Below are 13,010 nucleotides of genomic sequence, written 5' to 3' on the forward strand. Positions count from 1 at the left end.
GGATTGATATGTTGGCTCTTTTATTTTTACTTACAGTACAATAACTTTTACCATTTTAATTTGTTTAATAGTATATTGACAGTATTGTTCTCCCAGGGTGAGGTTCATTCATTGCATTCTGGGTATGCTGACCCCTGTGTTTTCCCCAAATGTGGGAAACTCGACTGCATTATTTGTAGTAGTGGGGGACTGTGTTTGTGCTTTCCTCTGGTCAGCTCTGGTAAAAGTCAGATTTCTTTGTCTCAGATCTTCCTCTAGCCTTGTTCCTCTTTCGAGAGTTCCCTTGTGCTGCCTCAGTTGGATCTCCTTCACTTGACAGGGAAGTGCCCGAGCAGCGACCCTCCCCAGCTCTAGCCCAACTCCTACTTACCTGCCAGGTGAGATACTATGATAAGGAAGGTGCTTCTTCCAGGGCAAGGCTCACCCATTGCACTCTGGGTGTGCTGCCCCTGTGATTTCCCCAAATGTGGGAAACTTGACTGCATAATTTGTATTTCCACTGGTCGGCTTTCATATAATTCAGATCTCTTTGTCTCAGGTCTCTCTCCAGCCTAGTTTGCTGTCTGTTTCCACTTCTTTTTTTGAGCCCCTCCCTTCTATACCCTTGTGCACTATCCTGACTTCTCCTCCTGTCTGCTTACTTTGGGCCTTCCAATGCACAATGCAAATTACAGGCAGTGCTGCAGGGCCCACACCCTTTTACTTGCCTTACAGAGCAGCTCTGGAGCTGTTACAGTGCCAAGCTGCTGCAAGAAATCAGCTTGAATGCTTCTGGGGCTGGGGCATTGCCAATATGAGCCCCACACCGAAGGAGGGTGGGGGTGTTTAATGCAAACTAAGGGTCATCCATGCGCCGCAAAAGGCCGCCATGCCCTGCATACCCCTATTCTCTTTTCATATGCAGATGAGGGTTCCAGCCAACTTTGGCCCACTGCTTGGATGACATCACTGTATGCAAATCCGTCTTCTGCAGACCTTCCCCCAGGAATGCTTGTACTAGTTGTTGCATTTGGTTTGTTGTTTGGGGGTGCTTCAGTATTAGGCAGCCTTCTGTCCTCCCATGTTCATTTGAAAATAAGTGTTCTCCCTGCAGTTGTTGTCCCCAGATGAGAGTTCCCTTGTGCTGCCTCAGTTGAATCTCCTTTACTTGACAGAGATATGCCTGAGCAGCGAGGGCCCCCAGCCCTATCCCAAATCATACTTATTTTGCATAGGAGATACCATGGTCATGAAGATTGTTCTCCCAGGGTGAGGTTCATTCATTGCATTCTGGGTATGCTGACCCCTGTGATTTCCCCAAATGTGGGAAACTCGACTGCATTATTTGTGGTAGTGGGGGACTGTGTTTGTGCTTTCCTCTGGTCAGCTCTGGTAAAAGTCAGATTTCTTTGTCTCAGATCTTCCTCTAGCCTTGTTCTTCTTTCGAGAGTTCCCTTGTGCTGCCTCAGTTGGATCTCCTTCACTTGACAGGGGGGTGCCCGAGCAGCGACTCTCCCCAGCTCTAGCCCAACTCCTACTTACCTGCAAGGTGAGATACTATGATCAGGAAGGTACTTCTCCCAGGGCAAGGCTCACCCATTGCACTCTGGGTGTGCTGCTCCTGCGATTTCCCCAAATGTGGGACACTTAACTGCATAATTTGTGTTTCCACTGGTCGGCTTTCATATAATTCAGATCTCTTTGTCTCAGGTCTCTCTCCAGCCTTGTTTGCTGTCTGTTTCCACTTCTTTTTTTTTGAGCCCCTCCCTTCTATACCCTTGTGCACTATCCTGACTTCTCCTCCTGTCTGCTTACTTTGTGCCTTCCAACGCACAATGCGAACTACAGGTAGTGCTGCAGGGCCCACACCCTTTTACTTGCCTTACAGAGCAGCTCTGGAGCTGTTACAGTGCCAACCTGCTGCAAGAAATCAGCTTGAATGCTTCAGGGGCTGGGGCATTGCCAACATGAGCCCCACACCGAAGGAGGGTGGGGGTGTTTAATGCGAACTAAGGGTCATCCAAGCACCGCAAAAGGCCGCCATGCCCTGCATACCCCTTTTCTCTTTTCATATGCAGATGAGGGTTCCAGCCAACTTTGGCCCACTGCTTGGATGACATCACTGTATGCAAATCCGTCTTCTGCAGACCTTCCCCCAGGAATGCTTGTACTAGTTGTTGCATTTGGTTTGTTGTTTGGGGGTGCTTCAGTATTAGGCAGCCTTCTGCCCTCCCATGTTCATTTGAAAATATGTGTTCTCCCTGCAGTTGTTGTCCCCAGATGAGAGTTCCCTTGTGCTGCCTCAGTTGAATCTCCTTTACTTGACAGAGATGTGCCTGAGCAGCGGCCCTCCCCAGCCCTATCCCAATCATACTTATTTTGCATAGGAGATACCATGGTCATGAAGATTGTTCTCCCAGGGTGAGGTTCATTCATTGCATTCTGGGTATGCTGACCCCTGTGATTTCCCCAAATGTGGGAAACTTGACTGCATTATTTGTGGTAGTGGGGGACTGTGTTTGTGCTTTCCTCTGGTCAGCTCTGGTAAAAGTCAGATTTCTTTGTCTCAGATCTTCCTCTAGCCTTGTTCTTCTTTCGAGAGTTCCCTTGTGCTGCCTCAGTTGGATCTCCTTCACTTGACAGGGGGGTGCCCGAGCAGTGACCCTCCCCAGCTCTAGCCCAACTCCTACTTACCTGCCAGGTGAGATACTATGATCAGGAAGGTACTTCTCCCAGGGCAAGGCTCACCCATTGCACTCTGGGTGTGCTGCTCCTGCGATTTCCCCAAATGTGGGACACTTGACTGCATAATTTGTGTTTCCACTGGTCGGCTTTCATATAATTCAGATCTCTTTGTCTCAGGTCTCTCTCCAGCCTAGTTTGCTGTCTGTTTCCACTTCTCTTTTCTTGAGCCGCTCCCTTCTATGCCCTTGCGCACTATCCTGACTTCTCCCGTCTGCTTACTTTGTGCCTTCCAACGCACAATGCGAACTACAGGTAGTGCTGCAGGGCCCACACCCTTTTACTTGCCTTACAGAGCAGCTCTGGAGCTGTTACAGTTTCCAGTTGCTGCAAGAAATCAGCTTGAATGCTTCAGGGGCTGGGGCATAGCCAACATGAGCCCCACACCGAAGGAGGGTGGAGGTGTTTAATGCGAACTAGGGGTCATCCAAGCACCGCAAAAGGCCGCCATGCCCTGCACACCCCTTTTCTCTTTTCATATGCAGACGAGGGTTGAAGCCAACTTTGACCCACTGCTTGAATGACATCACCATATGCAAATCCATCTGCTGCAGGCCTTCCCCCAGGAATGCTTGCACTAGTTGTTGCATTTGGTTTGTTGTTTGAAGGTGCTTCAGTATTAGGCAGCCTTCTGCCCTCCCATGTTCATCTGAAAATATGTGTTCTCCCTGCAGTTGTTGTCCCCAGATGAGAGTTCCCTTGTGCTGCCTCAGTTGAATCTCCTTTACTTGACAGAGATATGCCTGAGCAGCGGCCCTCCCCAGCCCTATCCCAAATCATACTTATTTTGCATAGGAGATACCATGGTCAATAATGCAGTCGAGTTTCCCACATTTGGGGAAATCATAGGGGTCAGCATACCCAGAATGCAATGAATGATCCTCACCCTGGGAGATCAATCTTCATGACCATGGTATCTCCTATGAAAAATAAGTATGATTTGGGATAGGGCTGGGGAGGGCCGCTGCTCAGGCACATCTCTGTCAAGTAAAGGAGATTCAACTAAGGCAGCACAAGGGAACTCTCATCTGGGGACAACAACTGCAGGGAGAACACATATTTTCAGATGAACATGGGAGGGCAGAAGGCTGCCTAATACTGAAGCACCCCCAAACAACAAACCAAATGCAACAACTAGTACAAGCATTCCTGGGGGAAGGTCTGCAGAAGACGGATTTGCATACAGTGATGTCATCCAAGCAGTGGGCCAAAGTTGGCTGGAACCCTCATCTGCATATGAAAAGAGAAAAGGGGTATGCAGGGCATGGCGGCCTTTTGCGGCGCTTGGATGACCCCTAGTTCGCATTAAACACCCCCACCCTCCTTCGGTGTAGGGCTCATGTTGGCCATGCCCCAGCCCCTGAAGCATACAAGCTGATTTCTTGCAGCAGCTGGGCACTGTAACAGCTCCAGAGCTGCTCTGTAAGGTAAATAAAAGGTTGTGGGACCTGCAGCACTACCTGTAGTTCGCATTGTGCGTTGGAAGGCACAAAGTAAGCAGACGGGAGAAGTCAGGATAATGCGCAAGGGCATAGAAGGGAACGGCTCAAGAAAAGAGAAGTGGAAACAGACAGCAAACTAGGCTGGAGAGAGACCTGAGACAAAGAGATCTGAATTATACGAGAGCCGACCAGGGGAAACACAAATTATGCAGTCAAGTTTCCCACATTTGGGGAAATCACAGGAACAGCACACCCAGAGTGCAATGGGTGAGCCTTGCCCTGGGAGAAGCACCTTCATGATCATAGTATCTCACCTGGCAGGTAAGTAGGAGTTGGGCTAGAGCTGGGGAGGGTCGCTGCTCGGGCACCCCCCTGTCAAATGAAGGAGATCCAACCGAGGCAGCACAAGGAAACTCTCGAAAGAAGAACAAGGCTAGAAGATCTGAGACAAATAAATCTGACTTTTACCAGAGCTGACCAGAGGAAAGAACAAACACAGTCCCCCACTACCACAAATAATGCAGTCGAGTTTCCCACATTTGGGGAAATCACAGGGGTCAGCATACCCAGAATGCAATGAATGAACCTCACCCTGGGAGAACAATCTTCATGACCATGGTATCTCCTATGCAAAATAAGTATGATTTGGGATAGGGCTGGGGAGGGCCGCTGCTCAGGCACATCTCTGTCAAGTAAAGGAGATTCAACTGAGGAAGCACAAGGGAACTCTCATCTGGGGACAACAACTGCAGGGAGAACACATATTTTCAGATGAACATGGGAGGGCAGAAGGCTGCCTAATACTGAAGCACCCCCAAACAACAAACCAAATGCAACAACTAGTGCAAGCATTCCTGGTGGAAGGCCTGCAGCAGATGGATTTGCATATGGTGATGTCATCCAAGCAGTGGGTCAAAGTTGGCTTCAACCCTCGTCTGCATATGAAAAGAGAAAAGGGGCGTGCAGGGCATGGCAGCCTTTTGCGGCGCTTGGATGACCCCTAGTTCGCATTAAACACCTCCACCCTCCTTCGGTGTGGGGCTCATGTTGGCTATGCCCCAGCCCCTGAAGCATTCAAGCTGATTTCTTGCAGCAGCTGGGCACTGTAACAGCTCCAGAGCTGCTCTGTAAGGCAAATAAAAGGGCGTGGGACCTGCAGCATTACCTGTAGTTCGCATTGTGCGTTGGAAGGCACAAAGTAAGCAGACGGGAGAAGTCAGGATAGTGCGCAAGGGCATAGAAGGGAGCGGCTCAAAAAAAGAGAAGTGGAAACAGACAGCAAACTAGGCTGGAGAGAGACCTGAGACAAAGAGATCTGAATTATACGAGAGCCGACCAGGGGAAACACAAATTATGCAGTCAAGTTTCTCACATTTGGGGAAATCACAGGAGCAGCACACCCAGAGTGCAATGGGTGAGCCTTGCCCTGGGAGAAGCACCTTCATGATCATAGTATCTCACCTGGCAGGTAAGTAGGAGTTGGGCTAGAGCAGGGGAGGGTCGTTGCTCGGGCACCCCCCTGTCAAGTGAAGGAGATCCAACTGAGGCAGCACAAGGAAACTCTCGAAAGAAGAACAAGGCTAGAGGAAGATCTGAGACAAATAAATCTGACTTTTACCAGAGCTGACCAGAGGAAAGCACAAACACAGTCCCCCACTACCACAAATAATGCAGTCGAGTTTCCCACATTTGGGGAAATCACAGGGGTCAGCATACCCAGAAAGCAATGACTGAACCTCACCCTGGGAGAACAATCTTCATGACCATGGTATCTCCTATGCAAAATAAGTATGATTTGGGATAGGGCTGGGGAGGGCCGCTGCTCAGGCACATCTCTGACAAGTAAAGGAGATTCAACTGAGGCAGCACAAGGGAACTCTCATCTGGGGACAACAACTCCAGGGAGAACACATATTTTCAGATGAACATGGGAGGGCAGAAGGTTGCCTAATACTGAAGCACCCCCAAACAACAAACCAAATGCAACAACTTGTGCAAGCATTCCTGGGGAAAGGCCTGCAGCAGATGGATTTGCATATGGTGATGTCATCCAAGCAGTGGGTCAAAGTTGGCCTCAACCCTCGTCTGCATATGAAAAGAGAAAAGGGGCGTGCAGGGCATGGCAGCCTTTTGCGGCACTTGGATGACCCCTAGTTCGCACTAAACACCTCCACCCTCCTTCGGAGTGTGGGGCTCATGTTGGCTATGCCCCAGCCACTGAAGCATTCAAGCTGATTTCTTGCAGCAGCTGGGCACTGTAACAGCTCCAGAGCTACTCTGTAAGGCAAGTAAAAGGGCGTGGGCCCTGCAGCACTACCTGTAGTTTGCATTGTGCATTGGAAGGCACAAAGTAAGCAGACGGGAGAAGTCAGGATAGTGCGCAAGGGCATAGAAGGGAGCGGCTCAAGAAAAGAGAAGTGGAAACAGACAGCAAACTAGGCTGGAGAGAGACCTGAGACAAAGAGATCTGAATTATACGAGAGCCGACCAGGGGAAACACAAATTATGCAGTCAAGTTTCCCACATTTGGGGAAATCACAGGAGCAGCACACCCAGAGTGCAATGGGTGAGCCTTGCCCTGGGAGAAGCACCTTCATGATCATAGTATCTCACCTGGCAGGTAAGTAGGAGTTGGGCTAGAGCTGGGGAGGGTCGCTGCTCGGGCACCCCCCTGTCAAGTGAAGGAGATCCAACTGAGGCAGCACAAGAGAACTCTCGAAAGAAGAACAAGGCTAGAGGAAGATCTGAGACAAAGAAATCTGGCTTTTACCAGAGATGACCAGAGGAAAGCACAAACACAGTCCCCCACTACCACAAATAATGCAGTCGAGTTTCCCACATTTGGGGAAATCACAGGGGTCAGCATACCCAGAATGCAATGTATGAACCTCACCCTGGGAGAACAATCTTCATGACCATGGTATCTCCTATGCAAAATAAGTATGATTTGGGATAGGGCTGGGAAGGGCCGCTGCTCAGGCACATCTCTGTCAAGTAAAGGAGATTCAACTGAGGCAGCACAAGGGAACTCTCATCTGGGGACAACAACTGCAGGGAGAACACATATTTTCAGATGAACATGGGAGGGCAGAAGGCTGCCTAATACTGAAGCACCCCCAAACAACAAAACAAATGCAACAACTAGTACAAGCATTCCTGGGGGAAGGCCTGCAGCAGATGGATTTGCATATGGTGATGTCATCCAAGCAGTGGGTCAAAGTTGGCTTCAACCCTCGTCTGCATATGAAAAGAGAAAAGGGGCGTGCAGGGCATGGCGGCCTTTTGCGGCGCTTGGATGACCCCTAGTTCGCATTAAACACCTCCACCCTACTTCGGTGTGGGGCTCATGTTGGCTATGCCCCAGCCCCTGAAGCATTCAAGCTGATTACTTGCAGCAGCTGGGCACTGTAATAGCTCCAGAGCTGCTCTGTAAGGCAAGTAAAAGGGTGTGGGCCCTGCAGCACTACCTGTAGTTCGCATTGTGCGTTGGAAGGCACAAAGTAAGCAGACGGGAGAAGTCAAGATAGTGCGCAAGGGCATAGAAGGGAGCGGCTCAAGAAAAGAGAAGTGGAAACAGACAGCAAACTAGGCTGGAGAGAGACCTGAGACAAAGAGATCTGAATTATACGAGAGCCGACCAGGGGAAACACAAATTATGCAGTCAACTTTCCCACATTTGGGGAAATCGCAGGAGCAGCACACCCAGAGTGCAATGGATGAGCCTTGCCCTGGGAGAAGCACCTTCATTATCATGAAGGTGCTTCTCCCAAGGCAAGGCTCACCCATTGCACTCTGTGTGTGCTGCTCCTGCGATTTCCCCAAATGTGGGAAACTTGACTGCATAATTTGTGTTTCCCCTGGTCGGCTCTCGTATAATTCAGATCTCTTTGTCTCAGGTCTCTCTCCAGCCTAGTTTGCTGTCTTTTTCCACTTCTCTTTTCTTGAGCCGCTCCCTTCTATGCCCTTGCGCACTATCTTGACTTCTCCCGTCTGCGTACTTTGTGCCTTCCAATGCACAATGCGAACTACAGGTAGTGCTGCAGGGCCCACGCCCTTTTACTTGCCTTACAGAGTAGCTCTGGAGCTGTTACAGTGCCCAGCTGCTGCGAGAAATCAGCTTGAATGCTTCAGGGGCTGGGGCATGGCCAACATGAGCCCCACAACGAAGGAGGGTGGGGGTGTTTAATGCAAACTAGGGGTCATCCAAGCGCCGCAAAAGGCCGCCATGCCCTGCATACCCCTTTTCTCTTTTCATATGCAGATGAGGGTTCCAGCCAACTTTGGCCCACTGCTTGGCTGACATCACCGTATGCAAATCCATCTTCTGCAGACCTTCCCCAAGGAATGCTTGCACTAGTTGTTGCATTTGGTTTGTTGTTTGGGGGTGCTTCAGTATTAGGCAGCCTTCTGCCCTCCCATGTTCATCTGAAAATATGTGTTCTCCCTGCAGTTGTTGTCCCCAGATGAGAGTACCCTTGTGCTGCCTCAGTTGAATCTCCTTTACTTGACAAGGGAGGCATTTTGGATTTTTTCTTTGGGTACCCTTACACCTGATGGTCTGAATGAGAGCATCGAACTGAACAATATTGGCAGTCTCTGAAGGTTTTATCTTTTGATTTACCTAATATATTATTTATTGAATATCCATTTATTGTATGTTTAATAAATAAACAAAATTATTAGAAGTAGCTATTTTGTGAACAGCTTTCCTCTTAGAATGAAACTGTATAATCCTGTTGTGTGTGTTCCTTTAAAGTTCTTTAGTAAAATCCACTAGTAATATCCACTAGTAATGATGAACATCAGATTTCTTCCTCCATCCTCTTTTTACACTTTCTCTTGGTTCTATATATATATATATTTTTATTTTTATTTTATTTTTTTCCCCTCCTTCTCCCAAAAGGCCCCCCTCCCTCCCCTCCCCCTCCCTGTTTTAAATTTTAAAATCTTTAAATCTTTAAATCTTCGAATCCTTAAATTGTCTGTTTAATATTTATTTTTTATTCAATTCTTTTTGTTGTTTAAGCAGCAATGTAATTATTCCAGGGGTTAAAATAATGAAATATAGAAATAATATTAACAAAAATTAAAGGTAAAAATGAATTGATAGAATGATCCCATTAAAAGTAAATAAATAATATGGATGTTAAGCTGAGCGGGTTGGATTCGAACATGGGACTCGCTGCATAGAGTGCAGGTGATGTTTCCCCTGCGCCACGAGAGCAGCTTTAGTAGTGGCATGGATTTATGTTACCCTAAAAGGTTTTATATAAGTAAATGGGGATCCTTAGTGCTGAGTTTCTGAATTATGTATATGTGATTATAGATATGAGGTATTGATTGAAAGATTAGAGGTTAATCTGTATATAGATTATATATTTTCTGTTATTTTTTAAACCACCTTGTTGCTTATTTTATTATTATTTTTAATCACCATGTTGCTTATTTTTATATTATGAAATGCCTTTATATGTGCAATTGCAATTAGAAAGTTGTTCCATATATGAGTCATTACATGTATGCATCCAATTAGTATATGTATGTATCCAATCAACTAATTAGTAATGCTATTGGTCCGGTGCATTTTAAAAAGAGCCTGCTAGGCTGCTGATGTATCCTCTGACGAAACCGCTCTTGGATAACAGCGGAGAAACGCGTTAGAAGGTGACTACCGGACACTCTGATTGCTGAGATATAAGCCCGTTCATGAACGAGCTACATCACGGCGGACGTCTGATGTAAAGACAGCGGTGAAGGGGAAAAAGCAATTTGAGAGCGAGCAAAAGGAGGTCTCTACCCCACGGCAGGGAGGAATATCCCGACCGCGAGTGCCAATAAGATCCAGCCACGGTTAACGGGGGTCGCAGCATACCGCTGTGTTTCACCAACCATCACAGCGCTCTCCCCCTGTTTTCTTTCATTACTCACGTGAGTTACATATGAACTTTAACTGCAGTAAATAAGAGGCGTTGGTTACAACTGTTGCTGTTCATCCACAAGAAGGAATTTAATGTATCAATTACAATTGGAAAGTAACGATTAAATTACAACAGCTGTATCCAGGAGGATTTTTTGGACACTTTAATAGACATTCCGTTGTCATCAAGGGCAATATGAAATAGATACTGATTACATTTAGATATGGATAGTGGTGCCTATATATGTTGACTCCATTGTATTTTATTGAATGTGGGTTTCTTCTGTCTATATATATATTTTTTAAAAATAAAGAGCTTGTATATTTTATTTTTTGCGCTCCCTTGATAACAAGTGTGATTATCTTTAAAATTTGGTTTATTATTGGTAGAACAGTACTACCTATGGGAGCAGCATTTTATAATATATGGTGAAAATTAATAGATGTATAAAGATTAAATAAGCAACAAATTGGTGAAATAGATACGTTTTGATAGGAGCGCTGGGTTCTATATATATATATTGACATTTGGTTATATATATGTATAGACTTTATAAATTCTTGACAGAGATGTGCCTGAGCAGCGGCCCTCCCCAGCCCTATCCCAAATCATACTTATTTTGCATAGGAGATACCATGGTCATGAAGATTGTTCTCCCAGGGTGAGGTTCATTCATTGCATTCTGGGTATGCTGATCCCTGTGATTTCCCCAAATGTGGGAAACTGGACTGCATTATTTGTGGTAGTGAGGGACTGTGTTTGTGCTTTCCTCTGGTCAGCTCTGGTAAAAGTCAGATTTCTTTGTCTCAGATCTTCCTCTAGCCTTGTTCTTCTTTCGAGAGTTCCCTTGTGCTGCCTCAGTTGGATCTCCTTCACTTGACAGGGGGGTGCCCGAGCAGCGACCCTCCCCAGCTCTAGCCCAACTCCTACTTACCTGCCAGGTGAGATACTATGATCATGAAGGTGCTTCTCCCAGGGCAAGGCTCACCCATTGCACTCTGGGTGTGCTGCTCCTGCGGTTTCCCCAAATGTTGGACACTTGACTGCATAATTTGTGTGCAATAGTTGTTGCATTTGGTTTGTTGTTTGGGGGTGCTTCAGTATTAGGCAGCCTTCTGCCCTACCATGTTCATCTGAAAATATGTGTTCTCCCTGCAGTTGTTGTCCCCAGATGAGAGTTCCCTTGTGCTGCCTCAGTTGAATCTCCTTTACTTGACAGAGATGTGCCTGAGCAGCGGCCCTCCCCAGCCCTATCCAAAATCATACTTATTTTGCATAGGAGATACCATTTTCATGAAGATTGTTCTCCCAGGGTGAGGTTCATTCATTGCATTCTGGGTATGCTGACCCCTGTGATTTCCCCAAATGTGGGAAACTCGACTGCATTATATGTGGTAGTGGGGGACTGTGTTTGTGCTTTCCTCTGGTCAACTCTGGTAAAAGTCAGATTTATTTGTCTCAGATTTTCCTCTAGCCTTGTTCTTCTTTCGAGAGTTCCCTTGTGCTGCCTCAGTTGGATCTCCTTCACTTGACAGGGGGGTGCCCGAGCAGCGACCCTCCCCAGCTCTAGCCCAACTCCTACTTACCTGCCAGGTGAGATACTATGATCATGAAGGTGCTTCTCCCAGGGCAAGGCTCACCCATTGCACTCTGGGTGTGCTGCTCCTGTGATTTCCCCAAATGTGGGAAACTTGACTGCATAATTTGTGTTTCCCCTGGTCGGCTCTCGTATAATTCAGATCTCTTTGTCTCAAATCTCTCTCCAGCCTAGTTTGCTGTCTGTTTCCACTTCTCTTTTCTTGAGCCGCTCCCTTCTATGCCCTTGCGCACTATCCTGACTTCTCCCGTCTGCTTACTTTGTGCCTTCCAACGCACAATGCAAACTACAGGTAGTGCTGCAGGGCCCACGCCCTTTTACTTGCCTTACAGAGCAGCTCTGGAGCTGTTACAGTGCCCAGCTGCTGCAAGAAATCAGCTTGAATGCTTCAGGGGCTGGGGCATAGCCAACATGAGCCCCACACCGAAGGAGGGTGGAGGTGTTTAATGCGAACTAGGGGTCATCCAAGCGCCGCAAAAGGCCGCCATGCCCTGCACGCCCCTTTTCTCTTTTCATATGCAGACGAGGGTTGAAGCCAACTTTGACCCACTGCTTGGATGACATCACCATATGCAAATCCATCTGCTGCAGGCCTTCCCCCAGGAATGCTTGCACTAGTTGTTGCATTTGGTTTGTTGTTTGGGGGTGCTTCAGTATTAGGCAGCCTTCTGCCCTCCCATGTTCATCTGAAAATATGTGTTCTCCCTGCAGTTGTTGTCCCCAGATGAGAGTTCCCTTGTGCTGCCTCAGTTGAATCTCCTTTACTTGACAGAGATGTGCCTGAGCAGCGGCCCTCCCCAGCCCTATCCCAAATCATACTTATTTTGCATAGGAGATACCATGGTCATGAAGATTGTTCTCCCAGGGTGAGGTTAATACATTGCATTCTGGGTATGCTGACTCCTATGATTTCCCCAAATGTGGGAAACTCGACTGCATTATTTGTGGTAGTGGGGGACTGTGTTTGTTCTTTCCTCTGGTCAGCTCTGGTAAAAGTCAGATTTATTTGTCTCAGATCTTCCTCTAGCCTTGTTCTTCTTTCGAGAGTTTCCTTGTGCTGCCTCGGTTTGATCTCCTTCACTTGACAGGGGGGTGCCCGAGCAGCGACCCTCCCCAGCTCTATCCCAAATCTTACTTACCTGCCAGGTGAGATACTATGATCATGAAGGTGCTTCTCCCAGGGCAAGGCTCACCCATTGCACTCTGGGTGTGCTGCTCCTGCGATTTCCCCAAATGTGGGAAACTTGACTGCATAATTTGTGTTTCCCCTGGTCGGCTCTCGTATAATTCAGATCTCTTTGTCTCAGGTCTCTCTCCAGCCTAGTTTGCTGT

General features: G+C 47.4%; 19 non-coding genes and 2 pseudogenes across 19 annotated transcripts; 13 read left to right on the top strand and 8 right to left on the bottom strand.

Moving 5' to 3' along the window:
* The first annotated feature begins 67 nt into the window (after positions 1–67).
* LOC134953660 (U1 spliceosomal RNA) lies at positions 68–210 on the top strand (annotated as a pseudogene).
* A 152-nt stretch (positions 211–362) lies between these two features.
* LOC134953145 (U1 spliceosomal RNA) lies at positions 363–525 on the top strand. Its single transcript, XR_010185455.1, has one exon. It is a non-coding gene; the product is annotated as a U1 spliceosomal RNA (small nuclear RNA).
* Positions 526–1,197: 672 nt separating this feature from the next.
* Positions 1,198–1,361, top strand: LOC134950338 (U1 spliceosomal RNA). Its single transcript, XR_010183275.1, has one exon. It is a non-coding gene; the product is annotated as a U1 spliceosomal RNA (small nuclear RNA).
* A 152-nt stretch (positions 1,362–1,513) lies between these two features.
* LOC134953154 (U1 spliceosomal RNA) lies at positions 1,514–1,676 on the top strand. Its single transcript, XR_010185460.1, has one exon. It is a non-coding gene; the product is annotated as a U1 spliceosomal RNA (small nuclear RNA).
* A 673-nt stretch (positions 1,677–2,349) lies between these two features.
* On the top strand, positions 2,350–2,513 carry LOC134950517 (U1 spliceosomal RNA). The gene has a single exon (XR_010183422.1). It is a non-coding gene; the product is annotated as a U1 spliceosomal RNA (small nuclear RNA).
* A 152-nt stretch (positions 2,514–2,665) lies between these two features.
* Positions 2,666–2,828, top strand: LOC134952151 (U1 spliceosomal RNA). The gene has a single exon (XR_010184736.1). It is a non-coding gene; the product is annotated as a U1 spliceosomal RNA (small nuclear RNA).
* Positions 2,829–3,527: 699 nt separating this feature from the next.
* Positions 3,528–3,658, bottom strand: LOC134953665 (U1 spliceosomal RNA; annotated as a pseudogene).
* Positions 3,659–4,329: 671 nt separating this feature from the next.
* On the bottom strand, positions 4,330–4,492 carry LOC134952140 (U1 spliceosomal RNA). The gene has a single exon (XR_010184730.1). It is a non-coding gene; the product is annotated as a U1 spliceosomal RNA (small nuclear RNA).
* A 149-nt stretch (positions 4,493–4,641) lies between these two features.
* LOC134950430 (U1 spliceosomal RNA) lies at positions 4,642–4,805 on the bottom strand. The gene has a single exon (XR_010183350.1). It is a non-coding gene; the product is annotated as a U1 spliceosomal RNA (small nuclear RNA).
* A 671-nt stretch (positions 4,806–5,476) lies between these two features.
* Positions 5,477–5,639, bottom strand: LOC134952687 (U1 spliceosomal RNA). Its single transcript, XR_010185157.1, has one exon. It is a non-coding gene; the product is annotated as a U1 spliceosomal RNA (small nuclear RNA).
* Positions 5,640–5,791: 152 nt separating this feature from the next.
* LOC134950848 (U1 spliceosomal RNA) lies at positions 5,792–5,955 on the bottom strand. The gene has a single exon (XR_010183694.1). It is a non-coding gene; the product is annotated as a U1 spliceosomal RNA (small nuclear RNA).
* A 673-nt stretch (positions 5,956–6,628) lies between these two features.
* Positions 6,629–6,791, bottom strand: LOC134952175 (U1 spliceosomal RNA). Its single transcript, XR_010184754.1, has one exon. It is a non-coding gene; the product is annotated as a U1 spliceosomal RNA (small nuclear RNA).
* Positions 6,792–6,943: 152 nt separating this feature from the next.
* Positions 6,944–7,107, bottom strand: LOC134950387 (U1 spliceosomal RNA). The gene has a single exon (XR_010183315.1). It is a non-coding gene; the product is annotated as a U1 spliceosomal RNA (small nuclear RNA).
* Positions 7,108–7,778: 671 nt separating this feature from the next.
* Positions 7,779–7,942, bottom strand: LOC134953675 (U1 spliceosomal RNA). Its single transcript, XR_010185702.1, has one exon. It is a non-coding gene; the product is annotated as a U1 spliceosomal RNA (small nuclear RNA).
* On the top strand, positions 7,883–8,046 carry LOC134953677 (U1 spliceosomal RNA). Its single transcript, XR_010185704.1, has one exon. It is a non-coding gene; the product is annotated as a U1 spliceosomal RNA (small nuclear RNA).
* A 2,645-nt stretch (positions 8,047–10,691) lies between these two features.
* On the top strand, positions 10,692–10,855 carry LOC134951572 (U1 spliceosomal RNA). The gene has a single exon (XR_010184288.1). It is a non-coding gene; the product is annotated as a U1 spliceosomal RNA (small nuclear RNA).
* Positions 10,856–11,007: 152 nt separating this feature from the next.
* Positions 11,008–11,168, top strand: LOC134953112 (U1 spliceosomal RNA). Its single transcript, XR_010185432.1, has one exon. It is a non-coding gene; the product is annotated as a U1 spliceosomal RNA (small nuclear RNA).
* Positions 11,169–11,343: 175 nt separating this feature from the next.
* LOC134951047 (U1 spliceosomal RNA) lies at positions 11,344–11,507 on the top strand. The gene has a single exon (XR_010183857.1). It is a non-coding gene; the product is annotated as a U1 spliceosomal RNA (small nuclear RNA).
* A 152-nt stretch (positions 11,508–11,659) lies between these two features.
* LOC134952176 (U1 spliceosomal RNA) lies at positions 11,660–11,822 on the top strand. Its single transcript, XR_010184755.1, has one exon. It is a non-coding gene; the product is annotated as a U1 spliceosomal RNA (small nuclear RNA).
* Positions 11,823–12,493: 671 nt separating this feature from the next.
* LOC134951029 (U1 spliceosomal RNA) lies at positions 12,494–12,657 on the top strand. Its single transcript, XR_010183843.1, has one exon. It is a non-coding gene; the product is annotated as a U1 spliceosomal RNA (small nuclear RNA).
* A 152-nt stretch (positions 12,658–12,809) lies between these two features.
* On the top strand, positions 12,810–12,972 carry LOC134951957 (U1 spliceosomal RNA). Its single transcript, XR_010184592.1, has one exon. It is a non-coding gene; the product is annotated as a U1 spliceosomal RNA (small nuclear RNA).
* The last annotated feature ends 38 nt before the right edge of the window (positions 12,973–13,010 follow it).

The sequence above is a fragment of the Pseudophryne corroboree genome, chromosome 8 (assembly GCF_028390025.1).
Source record: "Pseudophryne corroboree isolate aPseCor3 chromosome 8, aPseCor3.hap2, whole genome shotgun sequence".
NCBI classification, from domain to species: Eukaryota; Metazoa; Chordata; class Amphibia; order Anura; family Myobatrachidae; genus Pseudophryne; species Pseudophryne corroboree.